A 27,122-nucleotide genomic window follows, 5' to 3' on the forward strand; every position below is an offset into this window, starting at 1 on the left:
ACATTACTGTTCTTGACAATGTCATCAATACAGTCCCCTATTTTTTGGTTTAAAATAGGCAAAAATGACCCCCTTTCACATTTGTTAATTACTTCTAACATAACCTCGTTCACAAGATTGGATGGGTAGCCCCTACAAATAAACATGTCCTTCAACCTGTCACATTCATCCAAAAAGCTGTTAAAATATGTGACCATATGTGCAGCCCTTACAAACTGCCCTTTGACTACAGCTCTTTTTTGTTTGTAAGGGTGGGAGCTCTCATAGTGTAAATAGCTGTTCGAGAACGTGGATTTCCTGAAGATTTCTGATTTAAATACTTTCGGTTGCTTGTCTTTCATCAGTTTCTTTTCAAGAAGTCCCATGAGTCCCTATATAAATGGACCTCACCTTGTAACACCTCCTTCAATTGCAAGTCTGGATATTTAGCAATGGGCTGTGTTATAGATCCCCCAATATCCACTGTAGGTCTCATTGGGGGGGTCATAGAGATCTTTGTAGATTTTGGGCAGACCAAAGATAGTGGGCATCCTGGGATGGGTAACATTCATGTAATTAAACTCATCAATGGTAATGCTTCCTTTGATAAATAAATAATTGAGTTCACTTCTAATTCTTCTATAGGCTCCATTTAATTAATTTAATGAGACTTTTGTGTACGCTTCCCCTCTAGTATCCTTTTCATTTTATCATTACACAATTCAACATCCATAATCACCACACCTCCCCCTTTATCTGGTTTCATAATTCTCACCCCATCATTAAATTTCAATTTCTGTAAGCATTCAAATTCATCCTTAGACATATTGTATGTCACGTTTTGGAATTTCCTGTGTTCTAAGTTTCATAAGTCCAGCTCACATATACTTTCAAACAATTGTAAAGATGGTTGGAGTGGGGGGGTTGTATGTGTTAGAGATGTACAATGGGTTCCTAGTGTAGTCCACATTGTGAAACATTATACTCAAATTCAGTTTCCTTACGTATTATTTTAAATCTACTAATATGTTGCTCACATCCATAGATTTGGTAGGAACAAAGGACATACCTCTGGCCAACACATCACATGTAGCCTGATCAATATGTACAGAGGAAAAATTAAATGCCTTAAAGTCACCTTTTGAGTTTAAATGGATGGAGGGTTGGTCTATTTGGGTTAACATGTCTACTATCTACGGCCCCGAGTGCTGTATCTCGGCCTGCCTCTCATGTTCCCCCTGAAGTTGGAATTGCCCCCCTCCCCCAATGCATTTGATGGTGCATTTTCTGAGCATTCTCTTGGTTGTTCCTCTCCTTGATGCGTTCAGAACACCTCATGAGTGGAAAATCTTCCTGTTTTAAAAAAAACATCCATATCATTTGTTTGTGCGCTTACATAACTATTAACAGTGCTGTTATTATAGTTAGTATTGTTATTACCCCAAACTTGGAACTTCGGTGGGTCGGGGTAACCAGTATTAGACTCATACTGTACCCTATCCCTGTCAAGCTTCCTAATTTTCTGATTTGTAATACTATTAATTTGACCTTCAATACTCTTAAAAACACGGTTATACTCAAACATTCGCTGCATGCATTTCAGCACTTGTAATATCCTTGTCCAGTTCACATGCCTCTTTAGTTAGAACATCAATGTCTTTTCGGTTAAATCTAACAACCATCTCCATATATTCATAGCCATGATGATCAAACATGGCTAAAAGGTCTTTATGAAACAATGAATTAGCAATAAGTCTGGTAGGAAACCGCCACATCCTTAAACCTTTAGGCACTATTTTATTTTTCAGACACTCCTTAAAATAAGTGTTTTCTAATTGAAGCTTCTTTAGTTTAAGAAGCAAATAGTCAAGTTTTTGTAGTTTAGCAATGTATTTATCATTACTTACAGCCATATTAGAGTCCGTGTGCCGTGTGCCCAAAGGAGAAGTTTGAATTCAGCCATTCCTTGAGAATGATCTCGCCGTTCACTATAGTGTTCCCATTACTGTTTACATTCACATCCTGGCTTATCAGGTGCCATTCATCTCCATTAACTAAATTAATTCCCCTCTGATGAAATGGTTAAGAACCAAATTCGTTCTGTGTAGAAGAGTTTTGATTTAAGGATAGTAAACCTGCTGGCTGCTTCTGCAGCAAAAGCCGAGCAAACCTGCACACTGGTAGTACCTGGGCGTTAACTTCCTGTTCAGATAAGGAAGCATTTTGATGAGAGTAACCAGCTTGATTTTTCTCCGATTGTTCAAGCCGTTGTGTAAGTTTCTCTAATGAACTATTCAGTGCAGCAAACGAGCTGTTCACTGTTTGGGTAAATAGCAGTGAGTCCCCCTCTTCAGTGCCCAAACACATGATACCAAACCAAATAAACGAAAGTCACAAAAATAATGCACTTTTTGAAAGGAGTTAATCTCCTCTTAGTGCCATAAACAACACTTCTTTGTATTGGAATGTAAAGGATGAAGGGGTTAAGAGACCTGTTAGCTCTATTTCAAAGTATAACATAAGCAACATAAATACACATTAATATGCTGTTATACTATGCTCATGCTTTTGAGGTATTCCTGAAATTACTTTACCACGCAGACCTATTACAATATACTGATACTTCAAGTAACAAGGTAGCTCTATAGCAGACTGAATCTCGGAGGGATTAGGAGAAACTTGCAGGCTGGGTCAAATTTCAAAATATCTGAGTTAGTGACGGAGACATAGCCAGAATTTTGGTACTGAACACCGCCTTCCAGAATGCAGTCTCCCTCCAGCCCAATAGACTGCATGTTCTTCAGCATGAGATAAAGCATTTAGGAGCTGCTTCTATCCATTAGTAGCACGGGGGCAGTCCTGGGGTAACTTTTCTATTTGCCTTTTATAGATCTAAGTTGCACTTTGACAGGGATGAACTTTATTTTGTGTGGATGGGGAAGCTGTTCCACAGTAAAAGAATCCTCTCAAGATATACTTGTCCTTCTTATTCTTATATTTCCTTCTTGCTATGACCATATCCTTATGGTATACAATACTCTTACATCCCTTGTTATGTTATTATACACAGGCCAGCATAATGTCCATGCAGTTACTACTGTGGTGTGCTATACTGGTAATCCAGTTGGTAAGTTTGAGATTTATTTTAGATTTGATAAACATATAAGTGGGATAATCCTCGGACCATTTGTAGCCATGACCCAGGCTTATTTTTATTGCTGCATGGTTACTATAGAAGGATAGAAGTACTTTCTTTTTATTTCATAAGTATAAGCCCTTCTACGAGATCCTTAAGGACATGAAGTTTTTGGCTGTGGTTAAAAAGTTGAAGGGGCTCTGTTTTGTAGTCTCCCACATGCTATTGCAGTGGTTTACAAACTTTTTACACTTGGGGACTGGTGAAAATAGGAGAATTATTTGGGGACTGCTAAGGCAGAAATAAAAAAAAACATTATTTATAAGGAACCATTTAAAACAATCACTGTTTCAGCATTGTATGCTTAAGAATATGAAGTCTGAAACTTCAGTTCTTTTTAAGAGGAACAGACCAAAAATATGGGGCAAAACTCTAGACATTCTGCAAATATATGGACTGTTGAGAGATATGCTACCTACCTACCTCTTACACTTACATACCTACCCATAGTTCTTGACCAAAAGGGACAAATCTAGAAAAAATCAAGGACACTTTTCGTATATTAGTATTAACTTGAGACATTGAAAAAATAACAGAACATGAGTGAATATGCATTTTTCTAAAGTAAAAAAGTATTTAACTCTAATTATTGTCATTATTTATTAAGTGTAATTCATCACCTATGTAACTGTAATTATTGTCATTATATATTGTGTAATTCATCACCTTTTCTCCAAAAGTCACCACTTTTAGGTGGGATCAAAATGAGGGGCAGTTGAGAGGTATACACCTACCTACCTACCTCCCTCCCTCTTGCACACACAAACATATATACACCTACCTACCTCCATCCCTCTTAAACACACTTAACACCCTCTTACACACACACACACACACACACACACACACACACACACACACACACACACACACACACACACACACACAGAGCTACTTCCCTCATACACACACAAACACACACACCTTCCTCCCTCTTAAACACACAGACACCTAGCTCTCTCTTACACACACACACACACACACACACACACACACACACACACACACACACACGCACATACATACACACACACACCATACCTCTCAACCTCTTAGCACAAAAAATCTGGGCAAAGCCAAAAATAATGACTAAATGACCCTGACTAAAATCTCTCCTCCTTTACAACACTACATTCTCTCTTCCTATGCTTATCCTCCCTACTCTCTTCTCATTCCTAGCCCTCTTAGCATGTTACTTTGAACTACCTTCTCCTTGCTTCTCATATTAGATTTTACTTCTCCTTCTTACCTTACTTTTACCAAACCTCTCTGTATTTCTCTCTCCTCTTTCCTTTTGTCTTTTTCTTCCACTACTACTCTCCTCTCTATTTCCTTGCACTCTCTTAAAAAAATATATATATATATATATTTTATAGATTTAAAGAAATGAGGTTTTCCTTTTATTTTAGCTGTATTGTTAACATTTGTAAACTATTATGTATTTCTTCTTGTCCTTTGATTTGTTTTAAATTGTCTGTTCTTTTGGAGCTTTTCTCCCCGGGCCTCTACTGAAAATGGACATATATCCAGTTAGACTAGCCCGGTCAACAAATGTTAAATAAATAAAAATAAATAAAATAATGGTGGGACAAAGCCCTAAAAATAGGGACAAACTTTTAATATTGCTCTCACATTTGAGTTTCAGACTTCACATCCTTCAGAAAAAATAATGATAACACAATACCTTTTATTCTAAAGTTGCTATAATAAAAGGTATTGTGTTATCATGAATTTTCTGAAGGATGTGAAGTCTGAAACTCAGATGTCTGTCATTATTTAGTGAATTCTGTCCTCACATATTTGCAAGAAATCAAACAAAACACAAAAGAAACACTTTACAGAAGATGCCAGAAAACAACAATAGTACAAGGGAAAGCCGAAGTAGGACCAGTTTAGCACTCAACAGTAAGAAACTTTGTAGCACTTCTTCAAAGAGAGAATGACAATGCTTGTATACAACATTTTTTACTAAGTGATAGATTTTATTAAATGGTTTGCTTTGTCTTTCCCTTGTACTGCTGTTGTTTTCAGGCATTGTCAGACGTCAGGAATTAGTGGTGAACACCTGAAAGTGAAATAAATAAACATATCAGTATATTGTGTGAGATATAAGGCTTTTGCAGTAGATAGGTAATGAGGGCAGACTGCAGAAGTTCAACAATTCTGACTTACTTTTCTGCATTGAGTTTTTATATTCTATACATGAGAAGAATTAAATACAGATGAGAAACAAATGCATTAGCAAAATGCAATGTGTACTGAAAATAAATGGTAAAAGCTAATGAAACCTTTTTTAAAAACTTTACCTCCAGGAAAATAAAACTTCTTAAAAATATTCGTTTAGTAATATTCATTTATTTTTTAATACTGTTTTAGTTTAAGATTAATTAAAAGTCAAGATGCCTTACTAGAAAATGCATTCATTCAAATTAATTATTTAGATAAATAAAGTGTAATATCCATGTCACCCTTTCATGGCATTTCCAGTTTTCATCTCCACTCACACGTGACCACAGGAAAGATGTAAAATCCAATCTGCTAAGGAAAATATTAAAATGTTAATCATCTCTGATGGCTCAATATTATTTGTGAGGTAAAATAATCATAATGGTTTGTTGTAGTAGGTCATCTGAGACTGTATGAGGAAGTGATGGCCTGAAAAGTATAAGTTCAAATACCAGACAGAACAAAAATGTTCTTGTTTGGTTTCGTTAAAGCAGATGGCACACCCATGTGACTTAAAATCCCTAGTCTGCTAAAAGGAATATTTGTTCTTATACCCTTCAATTATGGCTTTCCTTAACGTCCTGCCAGCCATTTCAGTGCTGAACTGTCACAAAATGCTTGCAGTTTCAGTTCCAAATTCTTGGCTTTTAAGGTTCTGTATGTTGGCTGCACATTCAACCTCTTCCTGTCAGTGGAAAGAACAAAATATATGTTATTCCTTTCAATGGGCCCTAAATTTAATGATCTCCTTCAGCTGACAAAGGCTGTAGATCCCTACATTTTCACAGAGTAATAAAGACTTTTTTTTAAATCATCTGCCACTCTGTAGACTTTCAATGCATGTCACAAAGCCATCATTCAATGTGATATAAACAGAAGACATAATAACCTGTCTTCAGAATGAATGTAAATAGCTTTGCTTCTTGTGTAAATATGAATACAATGATTATATATATATATATATATATATATATATATATATATATATATATATATATATATATATATATATATATATATATATATATATATATATATATATATGTATACATATACTTTAGACAGTCCCGTCTTTGCTCTTATATTTGGCGCTTAGGGATTCATATATGAGCATGGTTGCATGGTGCTAATATTTGAGAGTTTGCTGCAAGAGATAGGTCAGCTTAGAAGAAATGTATTAAATATTATCTCTGAATATCTGCACCATTGCACAACTGCTGATTAGTGCTGCACTATGCTCTGCATTATCTCTAATACCTGCACCATTGGCATGACTGCTGATTAGTGCTGCACTTGCTCTACATTATCTCTAAATATCTGCACCAAGTGCATGACTGCTGATTAGTACTACACTGTGTTATACATTATCCCTGAATGTCTGCACCATTGTCATGACTGCTGATTAGTACCGCACTATGATCTACATTATCCCTGAATGTCTGCACCATTGGCATGACTGCTGATTAGTACCGCACTATGATCTACATTATCCCTGAATGTCTGTACCATTGACATGACTGCTGATTAGTACCGCACTATGATCTACATTATCCCTGAATGTCTGCACCATTGGCATGACTGCTAATTAGTACCGCACTATGATCTACATTATCCCTGAATGTCTGCACCATTGGCATGACTGCTGATTAGTACCGCACTATGTTCTACATTATCCCTGAATGTCTGCACCATTGACATGACTGCTGATTAGTACCGCACTATGATCTACATTATCCCTGAATGTCTGCACCATTGGCATGACTGCTGATTAGTACCGCACTATGATCTACATTATCCCTGAATGTCTGCACCATTGGCATGACTGCTGATTAGTACCGCACTATGTTCTACATTATCCCTGAATGTCTGCACCATTGGTATGACTGCTGATTAGTACCGCACTATGATCTACATTATCCCTGAATGTCTGCACCATTGGCATGACTGCTGATTAGTACCGCACTATGTTCTACATTATCCCTGAATGTCTGCACCATTGACATGACTGCTGATTAGTACCGCACTATGATCTACATTATCCCTGAATGTCTGCACCATTGGCATGACTGCTGATTAGTACCGCACTATGATCTACATTATCCCTGAATGTCTGCACCATTGGCATGACTGCTGATTAGTACCGCACTATGATCTACATTATCCCTGAATGTCTGCACCATTGGCATGACTGCTGATTAGTACCGCACTATGTTCTACATTATCCCTGAATGTCTGCACCATTGGCATGACTGCTGATTAGTACCGCACTATGTTCTACATTATCCCTGAATGTCTGCACCATTGACATGACTGCTGATTAGTACCGCACTATGTTCTACATTATCCCTGAATGTCTGCACCATTGGCATGACTGCTGATTAGTACCGCACTATGTTCTACATTATCCCTGAATGTCTGCACCATTGGCATGACTGCTGATTAGAACCGCACTATGTTCTACATTATCCCTGAATGTCTGCACCATTGGCATGACTGCTGATTAGTACTGCACTATACTCTAATTGTCTAGGAATTCTTGCCTTGGCTTATTTTAAAACAATAATGATTTTAGTTGCATAGCATTGTATTGATGCGAACATTTAAAGTAGAAGCTAGTTCTGTTGCTATGGTGGGCTGCTGTTTTCAATAGATCTGATTATTTGTATCCCAATAATGCTACTTTACTAAACCTGCAATTAGTGCAGAAGATTAAGGTTTGATTCCCTCAGCATGCATTTGTTTACTGTGTAACTCAGAGCAAGTCAGTTGGTGATCCTATGTGGCACCTGAAAAGGGACTCATGTCTAGTGGCTTGCAGAGTTAATAAATAAGATAAAATAAGCATATTGCTACTTGTTTAGGTCCGTGTTGAAAGGCCTAACCTGCTGTATTTTATTATAAGCCTGTCTTCATGACTGCAAACTCAATTATTATTTTGCTTTTAATCTTCTTTCATTGTAATTTATGTTTATTGTTAAGCTGGTGATTTAGCTTGCTTAGTTAACAAACAAAATTAAAAAGAAAAAAATATCATGACTAGTTTACGCCCATGTTGAATGTGCTAATGCTCTGCGCATAATTACATGCCTGTCTTCATGACTGTAACCTGTATTGTTATTTTGCTTTCAGTCTTCTTTTGCTATCATTTAGTTTCATTGTAACATAGAGATTTTTCCTCACCTGAGCCTCCACTGGAAATGGCCTACATAAATAAACATGTAACCCTAAAATTTGGTACATACTCAGGACTTTAATAATATTTGACAGAATGATAGCAGAACATTATAAACTATTCTGAAAATTAAAATGTTACAGTTCTTCAAGAAATTTTGTTTAATTTATTGAAGGGAGTTTTATGTTTCTTTCTGAATAGTTCAGTTTCCCTGGCTGAGAAGACAATTAAGTTGTAGTGCTACTTCCCTTAGGATGAATAACTATTTTGTAATTTGTTTTTGTTAGCCTATATTTAATTAAAGATGACAGCATGCTGAAACAAAATGTTTTTCTAAAATATCCTCTCCATATTCTCTCTGCAGAGGCCTTGAAGTATGTATCTGATTTCATGAGGTGCTATTAGAATGATTTAATAATTTTTAATGGTCTAACTCAGTGTTTTTCAACCACTGGTCCATGTACTGGGTCCAGTCTGGCAGAAATTTCCTGCTGATCTGTGAAAGCCTAGAGCCCACTGGAAGGGAGTGGGCCCCCACTGGCTGGGAGGGGGGCAGCTGGTGGGGAGACTTCTTTAAGAAGGTCGCCTTTTAGGTTCAGTCACACAGGCATGACAGGTGTGTGCAACCTGTTTTTGTCTTATGCAATTGGGCACCCTGCTGTTTACATCTTCGTCTTCTGCACGAGTGGAATTTGAATGCCAGAAGATGTTTGAAATGTGGACCATGAACTGACAAATGAGAGGTAGGTAGGTGTGTGTGTGTGTGTGTGTGTGTGTGTGTGTGTGTGTGTGTGTGTGTGTGTGTGTGTGTGTGTGTGTGTGTGTGTGTGTGTGTGTGTGTGTGTAAAAAGAGTGAGGAGTCTCTCAACTGTCCAGATTTTCACAGAATGTCCATTTTTTGCCTCATGCAGTGGTGCAGCGGTTAGTGTAGTCACCTCACAGCGAGAGGTTTTCTGGTTCGATTCTCACCTGGATTACCTTCTGTGCAAAGTCTGCATGTCGTCCCTGTGGTCAAATGAGTTTTAAAGACATGCAGTAGGTACATGTGTGTGTGTGTGTGCGTGCGTGTGTGTGTGCGTGTGTGCGCGTGTGTGTGTGTGTGTGTGTGTGTGTGTGTGTGTGTGTGTGTGTGTGTGTGTGTGTGTGTGTGCCTTCTGTGAAGGTTGGGTGCTGGGCTGGCAACTCGGCACTGTAATAACTTCACTGCCAATCAATATGTGGACTGGTGCTCCTCTGTGACGACCCCTAACGGGAAAAGACGAAAGACATTTTTAGTCTGTTCCTCATAAAATGTGTCTTTTTTGGGGTTTATTGTGCCAAATCCATGAGAACAGAATTCACTAAATAATGACAGGCATTTGAGTTTCAGACTTCATCTCTTTCAGAAAATTCACATTAACACAATACCTTTTATTCTAGCAGCTTTATAAGTTTGTGAGAGCAATATTTAAAGTTTGTCCCCAATTTTGGGGCTTTGTCCCACCATTATTTTTGGCTTTGCCCAGATTTTTTGTACTAAGAGGTTGAGTGGTATGGTGTGTGTGCGCGTGTGTGTGTGTGTGTGTGTGTGTGTGTGTGTGTGTGTGTGTGTAAGAGGAAGGCAGGTAAGTAGGTAGGTGTATACCTCTCAACTGTCCCTGATTTTGACTGAAATTTTAGCTCTGTCCCTCATAATCCCACCTTAAAGTGGTGACTTTTGGAGAAAAGATGCTGAATTATACTTAATAAATAATGACAATAATTAGAGTTACAGACTTATTTTACTTTAGAAAAATGCATATTCACTCATGTTGTGTTATTTTGTCAATATCTCAAGTTAATAATACTAATATATGAAAAGTATCCCAGACTATTTCTGGATTTGTCCCTGATTCTGTTGGGATTTGTCTGTTTATGGGTGGGTAGGTTTCTGTGTGTGTGTGTGTGTGTGTGTGTGTGTGTGTGTGTGTGTGTGTGTGTGTGTGTGTGTGTGTGTGTGTGTGTGTGTATGAAAGAGGTAGGTACCTGTCAAATGTCCAGATTTTTCTCCATATTTTTAGTCTGTTCCTCATAAAAAGGACTGAAGTTCCAGACTTCATATCCTTTGGCATACAAGTTCAAACAGCGATCATTTTAATTGCTTCCTTATAAATAATGTTTTTTATTTCTGCATTAGAGGTCCTCGAAATAATTCATCTATTTTCACTGGTCCCCAGGTGTAAAAAGGTTGAAAACCACTGGTCTAACTAGTACTCGTATCAGTAATGTTGAGGCCTATTAAATGTGTTATTGTTTTACAATGTTGCATCACATAGACTGGTTATATTTAGTTGTGATGTATTTGTCTTATACAATGTCTGGAGACTGCTTATATTTAGGTGAGATTTTGTTGTGTTACACAGTTTCTTATATAATATATCAATATATGTGGTTTCATGTTATGTACTTTATTTCGGTGTTAAAAAAAGATGCACCCATGTTTTTCTAGTGGATCATATTATAAGACTGAAGCAAAAGGTCAGTATATATGACTTGCATGACTGTCTATAGTAATGTCAGCAAAGCAGAGAGACAAGAAGAGAACAACAACTGCTGGCCACAATCTAAACTCATAATTTTGGTAATGGAGAACCGTAGGCTGTCTACAGCAAATTAATGGAAAATTGGCACTGTCAGATACTCTGAAAACATATGTTCCTCTTAATTAGGTAACATCAAATGGTACTACAGAAAAAAGGAAATGCAAATTCTGTCTTGTTCTTTTTCAAAATCTAAAGGTTCCTCAGGCAATACCTGCTGAACAACATAAATTGTTTCTGCTTCTACAAACCAAAATATGTGATAGGACTGGTTCAACTTTCTCTACTCTTAGTACTTAAGGCTTGCAAGATTTGGCCAGCTCGGCATCTACATTTTTAGCAGGCTACAAAACTTCTCCCCTTTACCCATAATCCTGTACACAGAAGGATCCCTCTCCAGATCTATTTTGCTATAAATAATGTTCAGCCATATCTGCCAATATCCCCAAACTACCATTTGCAATTTTCAGAGTTTCAGGTGAATTTTATTATTGTTTGCAAGGATTCCAGTATACTCGCATCATCTCTTCTCATAGTCACTTCTATCTATGAACGGTCTGTTTAAAGTTTGGCATTTGAAAGTTTAGCTTATCTGCTCCACTTTCCCTCAGCAATTGTCACTTAGTGCTAGATTTTTTGCTATGCAGATGCCATTAGTTTCTGTAGAGCTCTCTTGAGCCATGATTTCTAAATTCAGAACTACTAATTCAGAATGTCTTTCTAGTAATCTCTTTTCTTCATTAGATGTTGAATTTAGCTTGGCTGTATTGCCAGACACCATTTAGTTACCTCTGTGATAAAGTTGTGCTTAGTGCTTCAAATATGGAAAGTGTATGTCTGAGATGGTCTCTGCTGAGAGTAACCACTTATGTTAACAGCTGAGGCAGTTCTCAGTTTGGTACTCTCACCAGCCTTATTTTGGCTTTGATGTTCGTTATGGTTGTATAGAGAGGTCAATCTAGGAATCCCACATTTACTCTCTCTGGAAAAAAATCGCACATTATCCCTCTACACAAAGGAGGAAATTTAACAGACATTACTAACTTTAGACTTATAGCAATCTGATCCCCCCCCCACTCACAAATGCTTGAAAAATGTATTCAGAAATAATTGCTAAACTATTTCCTGCAGGAAGAACTCATATCCCTCACACAGCACAGCTGCTGCCCCTCCCATAGTACTAATACTGCACTTCTAACCTTTACAGATACTGTCAATAAAGCTAGAGGTAATGGCACATGAGCCACCTCCTTATTTCTAGACTTGCCTAAAGCCTTCAATACATTTCGTCACAACAAATTATGCTTCAAACATCTTCACTGGGTCTATGTCGGCTGACCTATCCATGGTTCAAAAGTTACATGTCCAATAGGTATCAGTAAATTGCACTCCACCCTCTCTCCATACCTCCCAGTCACCACCGGTGTACCACAAGACTCTATCCTGGTTCACTCCTCTTTAACATTCTCACCAAAACCCTCCACACATCCACACAACAGGCCTCCCTAATACAATACACAGATGACTCCACACTCATATGCACATCTGATAACCTGGCATATCTCCAAAAATGCACCTGGGAAGCTTTAACAGCCACTGAAACATGGCTTTGTAACTCAAAAGTCATGCTCAACACAAAAAAAGTATTTTTTCCCCAGCTCCCTCACTCACGAAAAAACAAGACTGAAAACTCTCTTTCTCTCTCTTTCTCTCTCTTAATAACAGAATCATTGAAGGTACTTCTCATTGTAAAGTATTAAGGATGATAGTGGATGATAAATTTGGCCTGCATATATCCAGGCATGTCTAAGGGTCAGCTCTCTGTGTTTTCTCCTGTCTACCTGATGAATCTGGGCATCTTGGGGCAATGCAGCAATTGCCTCATGTAAACAGCCAATCCTCTCCTCCTACCACCCAACACTACAACTTGTGAGAGATGCACTTATATAGCCAAACTGGAAGCAAAGCTCTCTTCACCCAAGACTGGACTAGACAGTCAAGAGGAGAAGGTAAACACTTGTACCATACTCATCACATAGTCCCTCAAAACCTACACCACCAAAACATACACATAGAAACACAAAACACACACCTACATTCGTGGAGTCTCTCAATAAAAATCTGCCCAAGCAACAGGGACCTCCAAAGCAGAAAAGCAAGCAACCTCCAGCCCCCAATACAACCCAAATGACACATAGCCAACAAACTCAGTGTGCCACTCAACCACAGCTCATAAGGCACAACAACGTACCCAACACTCTAGTCATAGGTGACTCTATAGTCAGGCACACTGATGTTCCACTCACCAGGCTAAACAAGGAGAAAGTTACTGTCAGTTGCCTGTTGGGTGACAGGATCTGCCACATAGCGCATGCACTCAGGTCACTCCACAAGTACAAATATGACTGTCGTTGTCCATGTTGGTGTGAATGACCTGAGATGTACCTCCCTGGACTACATGAAAAGAGACATGAAGGAGCTGTCCAATCTTGTAGCCCAGGCAGGTATGACCCTAGCCCTGAGTAGCATCCTGCCATCACCCAGAATGGTACAGAGAAAATGACTGAATTCAACAATTGGCTAAGCTTCTGGTGTCATTCTAAGGGGATCCAGTATCTGTCTGCCTGGGATGACATGATCAACAGACCATGATGCTTTGCCAGAGATGGCCTGCACCTGTCGCCCTTGGGATTCCGGATACTGGTTAAGGCTTTTGCCACCCCTATAGTGCCTTTTTTAGGGAAGGTTCAAATGACAAATTCACCACTGTAACAGGTACAAGCAAGCAAAATCTGAGGGTAATGCTATTCAATACTAGAAGTCTAAACCTCAAAATGCTGTCAGTCGCGGCACTTCTTAAAATGGAGAACATCGACATCTGTGCAGTGACAGAGACCTAGTTCAAGGCTCCAAATAGCTCCCCTGCATTACCAGGCTAGAATTCATACCACACCTTTCGGCCACCTAACCTGGACCGAAACACTAAATGCGGAGGCGTGTCTATATTCATTAAGGATATCCAACACCTCCAGGCTAGTTGCTCAGCATAATGCATCCAAGATTATCCAAGTGCAACGAACTCTGGGCAAGTCCGCAATTCAAATTGTAGCTTGCTACAGACCCCCACCATGCTGCAGGATTCCTACTCCTCATTTCTTGATACACTGGAAAATATTAGGGTACAACCTAACACCCTAATAATGGGTGATTTCAACTACCCCACCATTAAATGGGAAAACTACTCATGTACCAACTCTTGTGCTCAACGTTTTCTGGAATTCATAAATTCCAATGCCTTGGATCAACTTATCCACACCCCCACCAGGGGCAGCAATATCCTAGACCTGATCATTACCAATATGGGCAACCGGTGTCACATACCAGACGTCAAGTCCTCCTTAGTCAGATCCGACCACAAGCTAATCACCCTAGATAGCCACATCCCACCCCCCATTAGGGAAACCACTGTAAAAATTTCTCCAAAGCCAACTTCACACTTCTTAAGACAGAAGTGGCAAACTTCACAGCACCCATGCAGATGGAGAATAGAGGTCCGACTGCTGAATCCTACACAAATGCACTTTATATGTACTTACATGAGTGCATGGATCGTGCAATCCCTAACAGAACTAAGATGCTATCCTCCAAAAAAAGTTAACCAATCTGGTAGTCCCCTGCCATAAACAAACTCTACAACAGAAGAAAGAAACTGTTGCAAAAAAGAGTAAAATCCCATGATTGGAGGAACTCCCTGGTCAGCCTCAGTAAGAAGCTGAGATCCCTCATAAAATCCTCCAAAGCTAGTTACAAAAACAAAATCACCACTGATTGTAAAGACATCCACAAACCATTCTATAGCTATGTCAAGAATCTCAATGGTAACACTCAGATCTAATCTGAGTTACAGCACAATGGCACTAAATATACAGAATCAACTGATATTGCCAACACCCTGGCAGATAGGTTCAGTGCTAACTTTTCTCCCCCTCTCACCCACTAAAGGGCCCATCTCTATACTGGAAGAATGCAAAGTTCCTGCAATCATGGCTGAACAGGTAAAAAATACACTCTCCAAAGCCAAGAACACAGCATCCATGGGACCTGACAACATCCCAGGCTGCGTTCTGCATGAACTACAGAATGAACTGGCACCCCACCTAAGTACCATGTTCAGTCATAGCCTCACCTCAGACTTTGTGCCCACTGACTGGCACACAAAGATCGTTATCCCACTCCACAAAGGGGGAGCCACCACGGACCCCAGGAACTACTGCCCCATTAGCCTGATGAGCCTGGTCTGCAAGGCTATGGAATGTATCATCATGGAACTTATAAACAATGACACTGGTAATCTCCAAAAACTTATCCCCCACCCAGTTCGGGTTTGTAAAAGGCAGATCATGTCTCCTAAACCTGATAGACTTCTTTGAAGCAGTCACCAAAGCAGTAGATGAGGGTAAGGTGGTTCACACAGCCTATCTAGATCTCGCCAAGACCTTTGACACCATCCCCCACTCTGGAATTATAGAAAAACTCACTAAACTAGGTATAAATCCTTATGTCACAAGATGGGTTGCCAACTGGCACTTCAGACCAATGACAAGTGGAGTACTACAGGGTTCAGTCCTGTGTCCTGTCCTGTTTGGTATCTACTTCTCTGAAGTACAGGCTAACACAGAAGGTCTTTGGCTAATGAAGTTCTCAGATGACTGCAAACTAGGAGCCATAATCAAAACTCCTATGTGGACATCCTACAAAAGGGCTTCACTGAGACAGATGCCTGGTGTCAAAGCCATGGCCTCAAGCTCAATGCCAAAAAGTGCACTGTTATACCTTTTGGTAAAAACTCTGTACCTATGAACTACCACATAGGCGGTAGTCTACTTAACACTGAAATTGTGATAAGAGACCTTGGGACACAGGTGGACAGTAGTCTCTCATTTGATAATCACATTGCCACAGTAGTCAGGAAATCCTTCTACGTGGCACACCTCATCACAAAAGGTTTCTCATCCAGGAAAAAAGAGGCCATTTTTCCCCTCTACTCGTCACTCATTAGACCCATTAAAGAGTACAATGCCCCTTTTGTATGTACCTCACAAGACATCTACACCAACTGGAAAGGCCACAGAAATACCTCAAAAATGGGATTACCAGCCTCAAACAGATGCCCTACGCAGACCACCTCAAAAAACTCCAGCTTTACTCTGTCGCATATCGCCTACTCAGAGACGATCTCTGCCTAACATACAAAGCTATGTCAAACCCGGATCTGTTGGATATGCTGCACTTAAAGAAATCCCAATCCCTCTGAGCTACATGCTCTAGGGACCTAAACCTTGTCACCACAATAAACAGAACATGCTGAAGGGATAGATTCCTGTCCCAGAGACTTCCCATACTCTAGAACAAACTACCTATCTATATCAAGCAAAGCTCCTCATTAGCATTCTTCAAGAAAAATCTTGATGACTGGACAGGAGATAGGAAATTCACCCTGGGGATCACTTCTGTGGCTCTGCTTGACAGGGGCAGAGGAAAATTATTTTCTTGGGTGGCAATAGGCAGGGTACCTTTTTGGCTAGGCTTATATAGGCCCTAGGGCCAATAGCCTAGTACCTACCTATGAACCTATATATATATATATATATATATATATATATATATATATATATATATATATATATATATATACTGTAATTGCATTAAAAAAACTCACAAAAAATTTGGCATGCTTTACTGAGCCAAAAACTTTCTCACCAACACAACTAAAACTACACTTGCCACTACTTTCCTTCTGTTTTCACTAGTTTAGAGTACTCTCAACCTTATGAACCTCTGGGCATCACAAAAATCAAAACTTGAATAATGCTATAATTAAATGGCTAAATTTGCAGCAAATACCCCTTTCAGAACCCACCACTGTATAGAAATAAAAGCCTTAATTGATTAGAGCTCCCCATCAACTAGCAAATACATCACTTCTTGCCAACTATAAAATTATCCAGAATCCATCTGCTTGTCCAGCACTAAATAACATTCTACACAACTATGTTCCTAATCCATCATTACAATCAATTACCAAAATTCATCCCTGTCCACAAACCTATCAAATCTGCTGGCCATGATCTATACTCATACCATGTTGCTAAGGTCTGCAACTCCTTACCTGTATGCATCAGATCAATACCCTCCCTCCAGTCCATCAAAACCACTCTGAAAAACTTCTTAGCAAAAATCTGGCTCTGCTCTTGTTCATCCCCAGGATAAGCTATATCACTAAATTTAAACAAGTACCTATTCATACCTTACACCTCCTTACTCCCTTCTTCACTCACTTCCTTATTTCAATCAATTTCTCTCCCTATTCTCTTTCTAAATATGCCATAACCCTGTTTTTTTTCTCTAACTTCATATTGCAGTTCATTTGCTATACAGCCAAACACCTTGGTCATGGGTAATTTTAACTATCCTTCCATTGATTGGGAGTCATATATGAGCACAAACACACTCGCTCTAAGGTTCCTGGACTTTGTTAATACAAATTCTCTGTTCTTAATGCAAAGGCTCTGGAACAGAGAGTCTGCTTCCCCACAAGGGGCTTAAATATCCTAGATTTAGTACTCATCAAGATAGGGGGTCTCTGCATAACCCTCTGTGTGTTGCCCTCCTTGGTAAGGTCTAGTCATAAATCATAAGTCTTGTTCAAAGTAACAATCATACCTGAACTCCCCCAAGAGCAAAAAACATGAAAAATTTCTCCACAGCAAACTATAGTCTCCTAAGCGATGGCATAAATAGTTTCAAACCCCCTGCTACCACTGTCAACAATGAATCCTATACAGAGACGTACACAAATTCCCTGTATAAACCCCTATACAAATGTATAGACTCTGTTGAACCTGAATGGATCAAAAAGAAGTCCTCACAAAATAAAAGCCACCATGGTGGACATCAAGCATAAACAGGTTATACAAAAAGAGGAAGAAACTAATGTCTACGAACAAGGGGGAACTGACTCAGCAGAGGAAGGACACCCCCCACAGCTTGAACATCTTGTAAAGTCCACTAAAGCCAATTATGAAGCTAAACTAGCATACTTAGCTAAGTATAATAACACGGCATTCTTTAGCTATATCAGAAATCTAAAAGGGAAGGCCCAGCTTTGTGCCGAACTAGTAGTGGACAGTACCACTCATACTGACCCTGAGGACATGGTCAGCCTGCTAGCAGACAGATTTGGTGCAAACCTCACCCCCCCTGTCCCCACCAGGCATACCCCAAAGCATACCTGTCATCAGTCCTTTACCTAGTATCTTTAAAGAGCAGGTCATAACACTCTCCATGGCCAAAAACACAGCCTCTATGGAAATGGATAACATCCCAGGCTGCCTGTTAAATAGTCTATAACAGGACCTAGCAGAAACACTTAGCTCTGTCTTCAACCACAGTTTAAGTACTGGCTTTGTCCCAGCAGAGTGGAAAACAGCAACAATAATTCCCTTGCACAAAGTGGGTCAATCAACCGACCCTGGGAACTATAGACCCAAAAGCCAAACCAGCCTTACCTGAAAGACCATGGAAAGAATCATCATAGACTATATCAATAAAGAGATAGGTGACCTTCAAACTCTTGACCCGATCCAGTTTAACTTTGTTAAGGGTAGATGATGATTATTAAACCTGGTGGACGTCTTTGAGAATATCACCAAAGCCCTGGATGAAAAATGCAAAACAATACATACAGCTTATTTTGACTTAGGCAAGGCTGTTGACACAATCCCCCACTCAGGATTCATTGACAACCTCACCCAGATGGGAAAAGATAGATGAGAGAAAAACAGATATAGTGGTCCATAAAAAAGATAAAAGTAACATTGATAATTGAAATCGCTACATCCAGTGACTACAGTGTCTTGTATACAGACAAAAAGTCATAAAATATCAGGATTTGCAGGTAGAAATGAGAGCGATGTAGAAGAAAGATATGCAGACAGTTCCAATAGTAGTGGGAACAACGGGTCTTATAAAAAAGAATCTACAGTCATATTTAGATATGCTACCAATACATGTAACTCCATACAAATTGCAGAAGGAGTCATTAGTGGGCACAGTGTGGGTGCTGCGAAGAGCACTTCTGGCTGACATCAAAGATGGAAGCAATACTAATTTCATGAACTTTAACCATACTTTGACTTAGGAATGGGGTTCATTCCCATCATGGTATTAAAAACCCAAAATACGTGGAGAAATTAAAAATAAACTGGGAATTAACCCATATATCACTAGATGGGTAGCCAACTGTCTCACCGACAGAATGCATACAGTCAAGGTTGGGGATTCCACCTCTACCAGCAGACCAGTTACCAGTGGTGTACCACCAGGATCTGTGCTGGGCCCCCTACTGTTTGGAATCTATTTCCCAGAAGTCCAAGCAAAAATAGATGGCCTGTGGCTTACCAAGTTTGCCGATGACTGCAAACTGGGTGCAATCATTGAGTCCCCCAGTGATGTTGGCATACTACAAAAAGGGCTTACACAAACAAATGATTGATGCCAAAGCCATGGACTTAAGCTAAATGCAAAAAAAAAATCATTATTGTCCCTTTTGGTAAAGAGGAAGCCCCTGCAAATTACAATATTAACAGTACCCCCTTAGATCAAATCCTGTGGTAAGAGATTTGGGAATACAGGTTGATAGCAACCTTAGTTTCAATCACCATGTATCCACAGTGGTAAGGAAGGCCTTCTGTGTTGCACATCTCATAAGTAAGGGTATGCCATCCAAAGCTTAGGATGTTACAACTCCCCTATACTCATCCCTCATTAGACCACTAATATAGTACAATGCTCCCTTCTGTATGTACCTCATCAGATGCGTGAAGCAGATGGAGAGACCTCAGAGGTTTCTCACCAAAAAAATTTAGGGCCTTCAACACATGACCTACATGGACAGACTGAAGGCCCTGTCACTGTATTCTGTATCTTATAGACTGCTGAGAGGTGACTTGTGCATGGCCTACAGAGCAGTCTCGGAGCCTGCCCTAATGGAAATGCACATCCACAAGTCAAATGGGACAAGATTCACTCGCTCTAGGAGTCTTAACCTCGCCTGCAACATTAACAGGGCATGCTGGAGAGTCAAATATTTCTCCCAGAGATTGCCATTCCTCCATAGTAAACTCCAAATTCATGTAAAGCAGAGTCCTCAATGACCCTCTTTAACCATAATTTAGAAAACTGGGTGGGAGACAGTAAATTTACCCTGGGGTGTCACCTTTGTTCCTTTTGGATAAGAGCAGTCCGTGCTGATCATAGACTCACATTGCAAATATAGACCATACAACTTGGCAATAAGGGAACAAGGGTATAACATGGCTAGGCTTATAAAGGCCCTAGGGCCAATAGCCTAGTAACCTCCTATGAACCTATGAACCCATGAACTTACTCTTAATTTCAGTATAAACTGACTAAAACTTCTCCAAATACTAAATCATTGTAATATAAGTTTTATCTGTTCTTAACCAAACGATGTCTATTTTGCTGTAATTGTTTAAACTGCAGATGTTTTGCATTATTTTTAAATATTGTAAAATATTGTTCTTAACATGTTTTTGTAATACTTGGAGCTTTTCTTCCCAGGCTTCCACTCAAAATGAGCACCTACCCAGTTGGACTTTCCATGTACTCAAACAATAACTAAATAATTAAATAAATAAAAACAATAAATAAATGTTGATGCGTCTTGCAGTCTCTAAGATGAGAAGTATATTTGTGAGATTGCCTTTTCTGGGAATACTTTTTTTTTGTTACATGTTTGCCAGTTCCTCTCAGTGAGGTCCCCTTCCTGCACTGTTTTTGGCTTTGATGTCATTTATGCTTGTGTACTGCTATAGCTCTGCATTTTCGTTTATGTAGCACTTTGGGTCATCATCAACACCAGCTTGGGCTCAAGTATCACTTTTTAAGAAGGATGAGTCTTGGTCGGACCACTTTTTCCTATCCTTAGCATGCTAAAAGATATTTCACTGAAAGAAGGTAACTTTTTTCCTTGGAAAGACAAGTACATAGGGTTGGTAGTTAGGATTAAAAGAAGGAGAAGAAAATACATCAGGTTTAGATGTTAAATTTGAGTGGCTGGACTGGATGATATGCCAAAGAATGGTTAAAAAAACTTAAAATGGCTAATAAAAGTAATAAGAAGTATTAGCAGGGATTTGATATGTGATGAGGAATCATAGCTGAAGCAAAGGACATTTCATGCTCTTAAAAAGTATTATAGGATGTCAAGTTTGATGGAACAGAAGTAACACTAAACAAATGTCTAGTTATTTGGCAGCATTTTCTTTGTTGCCATTCAGGAGGGCACGATTTAGAATCGAGTTATATGGACTTTATTCAGTTCTTACTTAAACTTAAATTAGTTACACATACCTGTGAGCTCTTTGGTCATATTTTTGGCTATAGAAGTGTGAGGAGACATGATGTCTGGTAGCCTTACACATAACTGACATTTAGTATCTGTTGCCCTATTCTTCTGTTTCTGTTGTAGTCCATTTCAGTCAGGTAGTAGTTAATTTCAGTCAGAGCAGGGGCATCCCTTTTACTTTTTAAAGTTGTGCTAAAATACAATACACAATTCTGTAGTTTTATTTGTGGTTTCTTTATTATTGAATAATCTGCTGCATTACAATGTATCCTGTCTTGTATTATTGAGTTTAACAATGCTATTTATGTATTGCATAATCAAATATATTTCTCAGCATAGGATTATATATTATATTATATTATGTTATGTTATATTATATTATATTATATTATATTATATTATATTACATTTAAGTAATAACCTGCAAGTAGATGTGGATATATCAGGATTTACCCATGGTTGCTGTGGTTTGAGCAACAAAGGCAAACGTGGGTAAATTCTGATATACTCACACCTATGAGTGGATTAATGTTATTATACAATGACATTATTTAAGGAAGAAATTGCTCATCTTTCTTAAATAATGTATTTACATAACAGAGCTGTAGTGTTCTTCCGTGTTGTTTCCTTGTTCTTCCATGGTTTCTGATGTACTGCGCATTCTCATGAGACTTACATTCCCACGCTTACACAACACTTCATTGCTATTGACGGCAAGCAATGGAGAAAAAAAGAGTCTCCATTGCTGTTTTTTTTTTTTTTTTTTTTTCTGAGTAGCAATAGAGGAAGGAGAATCCCTGTTGCTGTTTTATGTGAATACAGTAAGCCTATAAGGCAAACATCTGGACATTCTGCAAAGATTTGGACAGTTGAGAGGTACCAGAGTCTGCCAAGTTTTACAGAGGGACAGCACAAAAAAAGAAGGAAATTAGGAACATTTCTGTTTTTTTATTTTTGAGAACATACCTGATTTTTATTCTGTTTTGCACTCTGTAGCATATTCCAATAGAAAAGTCTGGTCACTGAATGGTAATTTAGTGGCAGGACTTTTTTCTCTTGGTATATGCTCGATTTATAATAGGCACATTGGTTGGGCTGTCCAGTCAGCATGCTTGTTTTTGAATAAGAATGACCCATCATTGTATAATATATTGTAGGGTCTATGTCAAATAAACGAACGCTTGAAATGTCGATCGTCATATGGTCGAGACCATATGATCAACATTTCAAGTGTTCGAAGGTTGACTTTAATGGTGCTGTATGGTGCAGAATTGGAGAATTTCCCTTTTCTGCACTGAAGTGCGGTCTCAGAATTGGTATATTTAAGTAGGGGGTGTGGGGGATGGGGTACAGGGGGGGCTTGCGCCCCTTTTCGCACTCTTAAGGTATGTTTTTCTTTTTTTCTTTTTTTTATTATATATTCGAACTTTCAAATATTGACCATATGGTCTCGAACATATGGTATTCGACATTTTGAAAGTTTGAATATATAACATAGACCCATATTGTATTTATCAACACAGACCTATCTCCACACATTGTGGATAACTAATCCTATATGGATAATATTACTAGACCAAATCTAAATTGCATCAGCATAAAGCTTTTTAATTAATAACAATTACTGTTGAAAGTCTAGCTTTACGCTCTTCTGTATTAGGTCTGTTATGAACTTTTCAATGAGTTAGTGATCTGATTTAAAATTAATTATGCAATTACATGCTGTTTAGGTGTGTTTTCTATTTTACAACTATTCATAATGCATTTGTGTCCCTGCTTTTCATTGTCTTACTGGTAGTCTATGTCAAATATGAAAAGGGTTAGTTATTCCTGGTATACTTACATGATTAAGAGGAACAATGAAGGAAATATATACATTTTTCCTCCCATGAGCTTAGGGAATTGACTCAAATTAGAGCAAGCTGAAGGAGCTATCATTCAGGCAGGCACAGAGGTTGTCTGATGTTATGGCCATCCAAAGACCATCAGGCATCTATGACTCACCCTGACAGATGCTTTGGACTGGCTGCTCAAGGGACCAACATGGTAGAGCTGATACCACCATCAAGGCTTTCCCTGTCTCAACACCTGCTGATATCACCTCTTCTCTCAGTCTCTCTACAGCTAAGCCCAAATATGTGAATAATGTGGATAACTGAGAAAGTTTTCATTAAACCCTAATTCCACCCTCACACAGATAGGCACCGCCAGATCCATCCTTCTGTATTCATTAGCTTCAAGCCTAGAATGACTCAGCCAGCATGGCATCAAAATTCCACAGTTGCAAAATTCCTCCCTCTTTACCCATAACCCTGTGTGCAGAAGGGACCAACTCCAGATCTCTGTAATCCAATGCTAAAGTAGAGCACACAATACGAAAACTCATGAAGGAAACAAGACTATTTGAAAGAACTTCCTGAGCAAAGCAAAAGAGGCCAGGAGAAGGAGGAGGAGGGTGGGTCAAAGAGGAGGATAGACCTGCTACACATCTATCATTGCGGTAAGAGCATAACTTTCATATTTAATAGGACTGATACAGCTTCCTCTACCTATAACACAGAAATCCAGGCTTCTTAATAAAGGTACCTCTAAATGCATTATCTCCAAGGACAAGTCGAAGTGCAGATCACTGGACCTCAAAGTGTCTTACATTGGTACTGAGAGACCTGTCTGATCCCTTAGTTATTTTAGTTATGGCAGTCTGAGATCAGATCAAATCCAAATTATACAAATTTTAAGAGTGTGGAGCAATATCTGGTTGACAGCAAGATAAAGTAGTATCTTATAAGTTAGGAGAGATGGAAACCATTGGGAAATAATCAGAGAAAGGGACCAATTAAATATGAAACAAAAACACGTGAAAAACTTGACAAGGTGCACAAAAGCAATAACCAAAACCAAAATAAAAATATGTTACTGTCTATGGAACTGACTGAATACGCTCTGCCACTGATCTTGTAAAAAATACAGAGTAGCATAAGTCAGCCCGTGTCTCAATAGCAAGCAACAATACAGATATTGTTAGAGTTACAGTTTTGGAAACATACCTTAAACTACATTGATAAAGGATAAATAGGTTTCAGGTTTGCAATGAAAAATCCATGAGTGAATTCATGAGATCCATTTGGAACAGGCAATTTAAATTATTTAATGGCTTTATTTCAAATTGTTCTGCTAATAGAATACAAAGATAACAAAATGAGTCATGTAAGTCAGAGTTAAGTAAATTCACTTTTCCATGTAAAAGATTTTAAACCAGTATCAATTTGCATCAAGAGTTGTAAAACAATATTTAAGTTCAGTGTGATATCCCACCTCTGGGTCAGTGATCAAGGAGCCTCAATCCTCACCACTGACACTGGTGGGGAATGTTCACTGAGAAAAAAATAGACACACACAATATTTTTAGATGTAGCTCTCTGCACCAAGTACAACTTCCCTTAAGAGCACACATGGAATGCATACTCCAGTCCTGGGGCTGGGCTTTCTCTCCAGGCCCAAATAAGACTCCCACTAACACAGCTATAGAGTTGAGTCCTTAGCCAGGTGTTCCAACCCAAATTCTCCACCACCCTCTCTGTGAAATCAGTGATCTCTGTGTCACAGTTCAAAGTAGCTGACACACATACTCTCGTTGATATTTCATTTTCACACATACACCTGGGAAAGGCTAGCACAGCTTACCCACTTTGCCACCTCCACCAAAACTATAAGGTAGATACACTGCCACCAGAACACCCAAAGCCAGCTACTCTAAGTCGCTTACAGGGGTACCCAATTACACTTAGTAAAATTAATATTTATACAAATGCTAGTATTCTACCAAACAGCAAGGCTTTCAAAAACATGGAGCCATAATGCCAATAAATAAATGCAAGTACTATCAAAAGTTATATATTTTCTAAAGGAATAGCCACAATGAAAGGTACAGATATATTTAATAATAAATAATAAAAAAGAAAACATGAAAATACTGAATATCTATTTACAATAAACACCGGAGTTTCAATCGCTGGAAATATAAAAAGCAGCACAGATGGAAAGACTCAGATACAGAAAAAACTACATTTAGCTAATCTCAGTATATTTTTGTAACTGACTGAAGAATGACTGTTCCCTGGTTACTTACTAAAGCAAGGCAAGATGAAGTTAGATGAGTGTCTCTTGTTAGGTCTAATAACAAAGTGCATCTATCACATCTCCCACTAGTATTAAAACACAATTTCAGTGCTGTTTCCAAAATGACATCACATCTGGTCAACTGACTCTGTGGTTCCCACACTACCCTCTCACTAGCAACTGAGCTAGGATTTGGCACGGATGTGTCATAATACACACATAGAACTTTAGCTAAGTTTATTGCAGCATCTGGAAACTGTAAAACAATTCCCACACTTCCTGCAGAAAGGTTTCTCGCAGACATTGTGTCTCTGCCTGCATTCAGACCTTGAGATAAAATCTTTATGGCCTAAACCAAGTCATTTATTTTCAGGCTATTTTTCTTAAGGTTAGCTGGGCTGAGCTTAACTCCTTCCCTTCCAGTATCCTCTGTTAAAAGATATACATTTAATCAGTTACAACAGCATATTCTGTCATACGTGTATATTTCTTTTCTGCCCAGCAGGACCCACTGTTGATACATTTTAACACAAGCAACTTTACAAATATATTTTTAACACAAACATCTGTATAAATTAGTTTGATAGTCAAATGACATATAATTTTTACAAAACTCTAGCCAGCTATGCTGGCATATGCTGCACACACACTGCCCTACTACCTGTAGCACAGCTGCACTACCTCACATCATCAAAGTCAGGTTTATTTGTACTGTTTCACTAAGTACAATTATCTATGAGAATATTGTAGTAATCAGTCACTGTTGGCCTATGTCCAGTTAAAGCAGATTAGATTTTTCATTTAGTATAAAGGTATGTGTGCAATGAATGCATATATAGCTCAGACACATATTTCTAATCAACACTTCTTTGAATCAAAATATACTGAACAATATCAGTCCGACAAAACATACCTACCCATCTGTCTGCCATGTTTAACATCTTGTAGGGTTATAAGTATGCCTAGCACACCTCTGTGTTATATAAAAATTCTATAGTCCGTCCCCATTACTGATACCGTACCAATCCCCCTTGCTTAGCTCCACATGACACCTCCCCAGTTATACCAGTGTTTCAGTGAATAACAAAGCCCCTAGCTCACTTTTATGGCCAGCCACCAATACCAAAGTAATAAATAAATATATCAGAATATCCTCATGGTCCTATGTCCCCATTCTGCAGCTCTGGGTCACAAGTTAACTGTGTGCAGTGACGTAGCTAGTAAGACACCATGTATGCCAAAGCATAAACCTTTTAAAAATAATGTATTTTGTGCTATGAGATATGCTAGATAATGCATTTTGTACTATGAGATATGCTACAATTTTAATTGTAATTGCCTTCTTTATCATGATTTATGGTTATCCGGCCATCCATCCACAACCTCTTTTTGCATTTTTGGAGTTGAGGTGTCACTTCACCGGTGACAATCATCTAGACCCAA

General features: G+C 38.7%; 1 protein-coding gene and 1 long non-coding RNA gene across 2 annotated transcripts in view; one reads left to right on the top strand and one right to left on the bottom strand.

The window, feature by feature from the left end:
* LOC122813201 overlaps positions 1 to 2,149 on the bottom strand; it is a 32,011-nt gene extending 29,862 nt beyond the window's left edge. Inside the window, exon 1 of the long non-coding RNA XR_006366649.1 lies at positions 1,887 to 2,149. This is a non-coding gene — a long non-coding RNA (uncharacterized LOC122813201). The remainder of the gene's footprint in view (positions 1 to 1,886) is intronic.
* Positions 1 to 27,122, top strand: part of DDR2 (discoidin domain receptor tyrosine kinase 2) — a 1,067,915-nt gene that overhangs the window by 312,050 nt on the left and 728,743 nt on the right. The gene's annotated exons all lie outside the window — the stretch shown is intronic.

The sequence above is a fragment of the Protopterus annectens genome, chromosome 10.part0, assembly GCF_019279795.1.
Source record: "Protopterus annectens isolate FY-2018-M chromosome 10.part0, PAN1.0, whole genome shotgun sequence".
Classification (NCBI taxonomy): domain Eukaryota; kingdom Metazoa; phylum Chordata; order Ceratodontiformes; family Protopteridae; genus Protopterus; species Protopterus annectens.